The sequence below is a fragment of the Eubalaena glacialis genome, chromosome 5, assembly GCF_028564815.1.
Source record: "Eubalaena glacialis isolate mEubGla1 chromosome 5, mEubGla1.1.hap2.+ XY, whole genome shotgun sequence".
NCBI lineage: Eukaryota > Metazoa > Chordata > Mammalia > Artiodactyla > Balaenidae > Eubalaena > Eubalaena glacialis.
In genome coordinates, this window is record NC_083720.1 from 92,269,844 (window position 1) to 92,279,627 (window position 9,784).

Here is a 9,784-nt window from a genome sequence, read left to right on the forward strand (position 1 = left end):
CAACTATTTTTTAGCATGAATTATTTTCATATTTTTCAAACTGTGATGTTTATTCCACTATTAGATTTTAACTTGCTCTTTGCCTATATGGTAATACCTTCATATTGTGCATTCAGGAAGGGACCCAACTTCATATCTTTGCAAATTTGGGCATTTCAAAATGTGATTTGTTTTAGTCCTAAATGGCAAGATTTTCTTCCTAGAGGTCTAACTTTAAGACGACAACTTTTTTGTTTGTAATTAACTTAGGTAAGAAGTAGGTGTTGGGAATTCCCTGGCAGTCCAGGATTAGGACTCCACGCTTCCACCGCAGGGGACACGAGTTTGATTCCTGGTCCAGGAACTAAGATCCCGCAAGCCGCACTGCGTGGTGCGGCCAAAAAAAAAAAAAAAAAAAAAAAAAAGTAAGAGTTAAGTAAATGACCCTGAGAGTTAATGATGAAAAGCCTGTGTGACGAAGAGAGGACTTTACAATCCTTATAGCTGTGTCCTCTCCCCTAGCCCAACAGAAGAATTCAGCTGCCATGAATCTAGGACAGGCTTGAATTGTTTTCATCGGTGGAAATTGCGGAAAGGCAATCTAAGCAATTTGGCATTCATTTGAATAGACTTGAAAAAACACATGCCATTTTATAAACAGTAATTATATTTATCTTTTTGTTTTTCAGCCTACCCTGAGAGTAAGAGGAAAAAAAGAGAAATGAAAACTCAGAGCTTATTCATCTGTTTTTCTTTTCTGTTGGTGTTAACCAACACCCTGTCTTAAGAACACAAATTTCTTTAAATATTTTGCCTCTTTTCTCTGTGCTACAATTAATAAAAAAAATGAAAAGAATCTAACATAATTGTCCATGACTGTTATTTTTCAAAGATGTGTTGCCATCCTGAATATTTTGTAGGTGCTATGAAAGTTCCACTGTTCTCTCCCCATTTCAGTGGAGGACTTCTAGTTCCTTATGGGTTAATTATGTAAAAGAAACATTAATACTGTTCTGAGTTATGGATTATAAGCATTCAATGTAATATTTTAACATTATGATAATTCTGGATAAAAGAATAGAAACTGTGGTATAGGTAAGGCAGATAAAACATGGCTTCTTCTTACTACTAAGACTCAATAATAAAGGTGGGGGACCAAAAAGATAGAGAGGATTGTAAGGATACAGTAGTCCTCCCTTATCTGCAGGGTATAAGTCCCAGGACTCCCAGTGGATGCCTGAAACTGCAGAGAGCACCAAATCTTATATATACTATGGATTTTTCCTGTACATACCTACCTATGATAAAGCTTAATTTATAAATTAGGCACAATAAGAGATTAACAACAACTAATAATAAGGTAGAACAATGATTACAAAATACTGTAATAAAAGTTATGTGAATGTGTTGTCACTCTCTCAAAATACCTTATTGTACAATTTTAATGCCTTTTCCATCTTAACTAAGCACTTATCACACACTGTGGCCATAACTTTTGCAGTTTGCAGTGTGAGAGCAAGACTAGCATGAATATCTTTTTCCTTCTTCACAATTTCACAGATAAAAGATATGTCCTTACCATAGATCTTAATACCCTCGGTATACAATTCTTTTTCTTTCCATATTAAGTTGAGAATTTTCACCTTTTCACTTAAAAGGAGCACTTTATGGCTTCTCTTTGGCAGATGTGAATTGCCAGCATCACTACCCTTGTACTTTGGGGCGATTATTAAGTAAAATAAGGGCGACTTGAACACAAGCACTGTGATCCCATGACAGTTGACCTGATAACTGAGAGGGTTACTAAGTGACTAGCAGATGGGATATGCTGGACAAAGAGATAATTCATGTCCAGGGCAGACAGCACGAGATGCCATCATGCTATTTGGAACAGTGTGCAATTTAAAACTTATGAATTATTTATTTCTGGAATTTTCTATTTAAAGTTTTAGGACCGTGTTGACCTGAGTAACTGAAATGGCAGAAAGTGAAGCCATGGATAAGGGGGACTAAAGTAGTTAACTGAATTAGAAAAAAAAAATGATCCTAGAAGAAATTTAAGACAGTTTAGGATGACAATACAAGAAGAATGTAAGAAGTTTAACAAGTTTGGAGAAGCATTATTGGAAGAGAGGATTAAGAGGTCTGGACAAAGGTACACTAATGAATAATTAAGATATCTTGAACTGAGGAAGTGCAACAGTTAGAAGGTGAAATTTTCTTATAAAAAATTAAGATGTTATACTCAATACTGAGCCTATTTTCCCTGTTCCTAGAGCTTGCCACTGATATTAGATCATTGTCTATCAATTACATACTTAAAAATCATTTATAACCTTATTGGCGTGTGTATTTTTAAAATTTTTATAAAGTTGGTTTCATACTGTACATACTATTCACAACTTGCTTATTTTGTCCCTAATAATAATGCTTTACAGTTTTAAGTATGATGCTTACAAAGATTTTTGTACCAAGTTAAAAAAGGCTCCACACTCCCTCCCTATCGGCCCTCAACCCCTGTTTTGACCTGATGTTGACTGTATCAAATGTTTTTCCACATTTGTTGCTATCATCAAAAAGCTCAAAGAGAGCCTTTAAGGGGAGAAATGGAGATGGTGGGCTCATGGAAAGTCCTGGAGTCAGACCTAGAAAATTTTGATTAAGACATTTCCACAGAACTGGATCCACGTGGGACCAGGATCTACATGCCCTGTCTGGATGGCATTGCAGCCCAGGGACTGAAAGGGGACTTGAAATTTTTGGAGAAAGACTCTCCAGAATGCAGAACTCCAAGAGCCTGGCTTCCCCGCTGCACACAGGGTCAATCAGATTCCTGAGGGGAATTCAGACACTTGAGTCTAAGAATGATCCAGGAGCCCAAGGCCCTCTCTGGTTCTGAGAGGCTGGCCTGGCAAGCGCAATTTCCAGTCAAAATATCATTTGCCAACGTTACTTAGGTCAACTCCATTCCCCCTCTACCCACTTAAGTAAGGTTATGACTGATGAGTTTTGTGTGACTCACATTGGACACAAGAGGAGTTTAGGGTCTGGGCTGTTAACTGACCCTTAGGCTTGAGCTGCATGTGTGGTCCCATCCAGCAGCTCTTTGTTGTTTGTGTCCCGATAGGGCAGCCTCTGTTTACAGTACACAAAGGTGGCAGGGGTCTGGCAGGTGTCCTTTATTCAATGTGCTCCCTGATACTGGCAGCCAGGGTGGTCACTCCAATTCCTCCACAATCTCCACATAAAGCCTCATATAGTCTTTAGGGGTGGATATATCTATCTCTTCCACGGGCTTTGGAGATCATTCCTCCGTAATGCCCCTGGAACCTGCCAGTCAACATCCTCTCTTGCCTTCATCACTGTGGTTACATTGTGCTCCCCTGGGTTGGTCTTGAACCCTGCCAAACACCCCTTGCAAGAATAGGGTCACTCTTCTTGCTTCACCCCAGATCTCTCACCCATCTTCCCAGTTGGTGGTTGTGTGTGGAAGCCAGGAGTGCAGTTAACATTGAAAGAGATCACATTCTAAAAATGCAGCGATTATGATCTAAGAGTTCAGGAGAAAACATGGTTGGAAGATGTGTTGATCTATATGTATGCTAAGAAAGTTGTAATGGTGAGTTTAAGATAACCAGAGACCTGCATTTGTGGTTATCGTCAGTGAAGCACAATAATAACATTTAAGAGAGTCCTTGGAAGCCAGAATTCATGGTGATATGCTGGATGCTAAATCATCATGAATAATGATGTAACCAGATTAAATTAAATAAATGAATTGAGAACTATAGTGGCAAGAGGATTTATTTGTTTCAATGCAAATAAGCTCCAAGGGACCATCACATCATGAGAAATAGCAACATTTCTACCTTTTTTGTTAAGATGGTAGATATAGAATTAGCCAGGAAGGAGATGCATTTGACAATACAGAAGATAGTACCAAAACAGAGGTGGTACCTGGACCTGAATGGGAAGATATGGTGCCAGGACATTAGGAAGAATCTTCATGTTCACTGAGCAGACAATGAGGAAGTGTGTAAGTATCACTTCTCTACTGATTATTCTAAATCTTAATTGATAAATTACTTCACATAGGCCCATGCTGGTGCTGCATAAATCCAGAGGACATCATTACTGTAGAATAAAGTGTGAAGGGTGCCTTCCGGAGTTGAACAACATGAGCTCAGTTATTTTTATTACTATTGTTAACATTTTAGAGATTTGGTTTATGAAGGGGCAGCTGAGAGTGTGATAAGACTGCTGTTTTATAACTGATGTGTTGGATATACGGGAATTACACATGAATCACATCATTTCTACCTTACCGTCTCATCTAACAACTCTCTTTGCTCCTCTTGGTCACTTTATAAAGTGACTCACTATCATTTCAATATTTTTTTCACCTTTCCTTTGATACTCTAATCAGTTTCCACTTCATACTATTCATGAACCCACCATGCTTTTTCATGCATGCTTTTCCCTTCTACCTGGTATGTCTTTCTCTCTCTTGTTTATCCTCTTAATTCAACTCAAAGGTCACCTTCTCTGAGGAAATTTCCCTGCATAGAGTTAGTTATTTCCTTCTCTGATGCCCCATTCATTCTTTGAACTTGATTTATTACAGGGTTTATATTTTATTATAATTATGGTAGATTTTATAACCATTTTAAATATGTGAAATCTGAGTCCTAGAGCCGGAATTTAAACACACATGGTTCTGACTCCTGGGAGCAGGTCCATTTAATAGTATCAATTCATTTATATGTCTCTCTTTCAACTAGATATTGTTTCTCACCAGAGGGGACCATGAATTAGAAGTCTATGCATCTCCTTTGGCACTAAGCATAACCTGATATATAATGGATAGTCAATAAAAATTACATGAATAAATTGCTATGGGGTGTAAATATTCTAAACTACAAATCACAGAATCCTGACTTACAACAATTTCCTGGGCTTCCAAAATAGTAGATATAGTAAATTGAACTTTATGTTACTTTGAATCATGCAAGTTTATGTTTTAAGATAATAATAATGATACATTTTATTTGTAAAATGTTAAATAATGAAAATTCCCTCAAATTAAAATAATCAAGAATTGCATATTTAAAACTGATAGACCTGGTAATGTTCCATATGATGGTGTCACTTTTGCATCAGTCCAACTAATCCAAAAGTATCCAAATTATCTCTCTTATGTGAGTAACTGCTGAATAAATACATGAATATTTGCATGACACCAAAGAAAGTGCTTTAGCACTTTGAGATCTATCTTTTGGGAAGGGTAAGACATTTTTCTGACTAATGAAAAATTTTATATCCATAAAATGTTACATATGATGGTTGATATATGTGGATTAATAACCATTTTTTTCCATTTTATTTAATTCATGTGAAACTTGTGTAATTTCTTCAGCACTAGACTATAAGCAATTACTTGGACAATTTCTGAAAAATGCTGCATCAAATGAACAGATCACTTTTAGAATATTTATTCTTTATCTCCTCGCAGGTCTTACTCAGTTCAGTTTGTTACAAATTTCTTCATTCGTTCAGTTGATACCTGGACTCTAGGAACTGGTTCCTTAAAAAAGCTGAACTTAAGAATCTCAAGAGAAGAATTGAATTAAGGAGCACTATTCCTGGAGAATAAGGAGTAGGACCACTGAGGGTGTTGTAAGTGACAGAGAGAGGAAGTCCATCCTGTTTGGGTGGGCTGAATCCTCACCCACCTCAGATGGAATAATTCAGTTGGTGATTTGAGAAGCCACACAGTTGAGTATCAGGAGTCACAAACATCTTCCAGCGATGGAAGGGGGCATGAACAAGGCAGATGAACACCCTAACGTTTCAGGTAACTTTAGCCCATGTCATTGGGCTCAGGTCTAGGGCACTGAAGCAGAAGTTATAAGGGAGCAGAGTCCAGAGTTAGCTCCAGCAGCTGGTAAGAAGAATGTGTGCCCAAACTAAGAACGCCTCTGCACTGTGGGAAAGATACTCCCTTGATTTCTTTTTTATTGTAAATTGCAACAAGGAAAAAAAAATGTAGAACTCCGCAGCCATATTCAGATATTCACTCCACTGCTTCTTCCCAGTGCTGAAGGATTGGCTCTTCTACGTTCAGAACCGTCTTGGATGAGAGAGCTGGCCTCCCTAACTTTGTGACGGGGTGAACGACAGATGCATTGCTTGAGGTAAAACTGATTCAGTGCAAGAACGATTATGAGGTATTGAGGATGGGAATGGAGATGTGCTCTGACCCATTTTATTACCTTTCTCATGACAGAAATTGTGAGGCCACAGCACAATCCACTCACAAATTTCTTTCCTCCCACGGAATACTGGAGAGCACATATGTTCTCATTCTTTTTCAGGAACATCAAAAGCAAGCCACATTTCTCTAAATAAACAGAACCTGTTTAGAATGAGGTAGTTTATGTTCTGGGGTGCAGTGTGATTGCCTTAAGAACAATAGATAATAATTCTTTTTTTTTATTCTATATATTTCTCATGAAAATAATGCATCTTTACAGGTGTGCGAGTGTGTGTATGAGTGTGTGTGTATGTGTGTGTGTGCTTTGGTCAACTTGGGCTGCCATAACAAAATACCATAGACTAGGTGGCTTAAACAACAGAAATTTATTTTTCTCATAGTTCTGGATGCTGGAAAGTCCAAGATAAGTATCTAGTAGGGTTCAGTTTCAGGTGAGTGTTCACTAGGTGGCTTGCAGATGGCCACCTTCTCACTGTGTCCTCACAGGTGAGAGAGAGAGAGAGAACACAAATGCAAGAGTGCTCTCTGGTGTCTCTTCTTATAAGGACACTAATTCCTTCCTGGGGCCCTTGCTCATGACCTCATCTATGCCTAATTACTTGCCAAAGGCCCAGTCTCCAAATACTGTCACACTGGGGGTTAGGCCTTCAACATATGAGTTTTGAAAGGACACAAACATTCAGTCCATAAGTGTGTGTGAAACCTCTGGACCATGTAGGGGATTTTTCTGAATCTCCTATGATGATCAGCCATCTCTCCACCTTGCTAAGGAAAGGGAGTGTCCGGCAGTTACGCTGATGATGGCATAAGGCCAGAGAACCCTTTTGTTATTTCTCATATTCTGCCTTGGCTGTAGCACCTGGGAAGAGGGGAGTCGTAAGTATTTCCTCATCAGAGAAAGTATATGTCATTACAACAAAGTATTTAGAAAGTGCTTTTTTTTCTGTGTAATTTATTGTTCTAGGACTTTTGGGAGATGCTCTCAAAGTATGTCTCCCTGAAATAGTCTATAATCTATTTGGGTATGTGGACCAGTTCTGCTGTTTTAAGGACCCATGCTTAGGCCAGCAGGAGCAGTCCACCCATATAAGGAGAGAGGATGTAAACAGAACATAGATTTTTGTGACATTTATTTATGATTGACCCCTGGCTTACTTTGCTGTATCTCTGCTTGACCTATATTGATGTTTTACTTCACCTTGTCAATTCTGAGGCACTCGGTCCTTTCAAGTTTGGCAGGCAGATTGTTGTCTTCTCTGACTCTGATCCCTCTCATTTTGTTCCTGCTGTGGATGAGAGGAAAAAATGCCTCCCCCCGCCCAAAGAGGCAAAATCCCTTTGATGAAGGAAAACTGTTCCCCTTCTCTTTCTCTCTCTTCCTCTTCCTTCCTCCCTCTCTCCCTTCCTTCCTTCTTTCCTTCCTTCCTTCCTTTGCAAAATACGTTGATAAATTTTGGAGGCCAGCAAATGTGAAAAGTGGCTTCTGCCCTGGAGTATGATTTAGATAGGCTCACATTAAACAAAGGGAGAGATGGTTTTCTCTGCCTGAAAACAGTAATAGGAAGAGGAGTGGAGGGGCTGAGGCCAGCTGAGAAAAGATAAGAAAGGAGGAGGGAAGAGAAACCAGGAAAGGAAGGGGTTGGTCAGCACTCTACATGAGATGTCAGGTGGTGTTGCTACAACCTGAGAAGGACTTTTCATGTTTGATTTCAAATATCTTGTTACACACTTGTGTTGGGGGGTTCTTTACAAAAGTGACTGAGGGGTGTCCAACATAAGGTTCAGGATAAGAGATAGCATATGTAGGAGAGAAGATAAAGCACAGGTAAAGAGAACCCAGCAGGCCAAGAAAATAAGAGCTAGAGGTGTCAAGGATAAATGCAAGTAGTCCTTCCCTACTCATTAATACTTAGAAATCTGGAGAGGGTAGTGGTGGTAATTCTGGTGGCTTTCCGTAGGTGGCATCAGCATTGGGCTAAATGTAATTAGATCTTAAGTGACAAGAAGACTCTATTGGACTGGAGGACTTTGGAAACATTCTTCCTGCTAGAATTTGGCTTATATGTGCTCTATGACGTGTGTTTTTAAGTGTTATGGCTTGCAAGCAAACTCATCATCTCCCATGAGGATCACCTAACCGTGATCCTAGGTACTGTCCTCTTCTCATATCTATCTCAGGGCCTCTAGACCCTGACTATCAGAGAAAATATGAATGTAAACATTTCAGTAGTGATCTCTGGTTAGAAGGGTATGAGAGATGTGTCATTCATATATGTCAAATGAGTGAGTGAGGACAGTGAGTGCATGAATCCTGACTGCAAACATCTGATTCAGTGCCACTCAATTTCTACTTATAAAGGTTCTGCTTTGTGCCAGACATTGTGCTAGGCACTGCAGGAGTTGTGAAGGTGAGTCCTTGAATCCAAGAAGTCAACTATTTAGGAAGAACTGCCTAAGCTTGCAAATGACTGTGATGTAAGGTCAAATGAGAAGTACCAAGAGAAAAAAATCTAAAAGGTGTTATAGGTCGCCAAAAGTGAGAGCATGCTTCTCTAGTTAGGGAGTAATCAGAGATACAGTCATGGAAAATTATTTGATATAGACCTTAAAGGATGGATAAAATTTTTACAAGCATTGTTGAGGAAGGGGAAGAGAGATTAACCACCGTCCCCCTCCCCACCAAACTTTCAAACAACCAACCACTCAACCCAACAAAGAACAAAATAGAGCCCAGAAGGAATAAGGAGTCCAGTATCGTCTGAAGAGAAGGCATTTTCTAGCAACCACATGTATAGCTTAATTGCTTTGAAGAAAAGTACCGCTAATATTTAACACTAATAGCAATGCTAACATGATAATAAAAATTATTATCTTTTAAAAATGTCTGTTAGGTATCAAATGGTTTAAATACATTATTCCATCTATACACAAAAATCTTCAGGTGAATATTATCATTTTCATTATATACTTGAGAAAATTAAGAATCAAAGAGATTAAATTATTTGCCCAAAGTCATATGGCTAATAATTGTTACAGCCAAGATTAGCATCTGCCTGATACAAAAGTCCAGTTTACCATGCTAAGCTGTTTCTGAGCAGTTTCATAGATTTATTAAAAAGTAAACAATCAGAATTAGAGCAATGGAAACACATTTTTTTAAAACATCTTTATTGGAGTATAATTGCTTTACAATGGTGTGTTAGTGTCTGCTTTATAACAAAGTGAATCAGTTATACATATACATATGTTCCCATATCTCTTCCCTCTTGGGTCTCCTTCCCTCCCACCCTCCCTATCCCACCCCTCTAGGTGGTCACAAAGAGTCTGCCATACAGAGTGAAGTAAGTCGGAAAGGGAAACACATTTGATGTAAACTGTGCACTTTGGACAACACTTTGAGCAATGACACATATACATCATGGGTTGTTTGCAGTTAGGAGACAAACTCTGGTTCACAGCTCCTCTTTATTGCTTGTCTTTTAAAATTGGGTGTTCCTCAGGGTACCTCTTTTCACTACCATCTCTCTTTCT

General features: G+C 38.7%; 1 protein-coding gene across 7 annotated transcripts in view; it reads left to right on the forward strand.

Annotated features, from left to right (window-relative positions):
- Positions 1-804, forward strand: part of ALB (albumin) — a 136,170-nt gene extending 135,366 nt beyond the window's left edge. For all 7 annotated transcript variants that reach the window (XM_061192375.1, XM_061192373.1, XM_061192372.1 and 4 more), the window contains one exon: positions 669-804. The gene's annotated coding sequence lies outside the window, so the exon portion shown is untranslated. The remainder of the gene's footprint in view (positions 1-668) is intronic.
- The last annotated feature ends 8,980 nt before the right edge of the window (positions 805-9,784 follow it).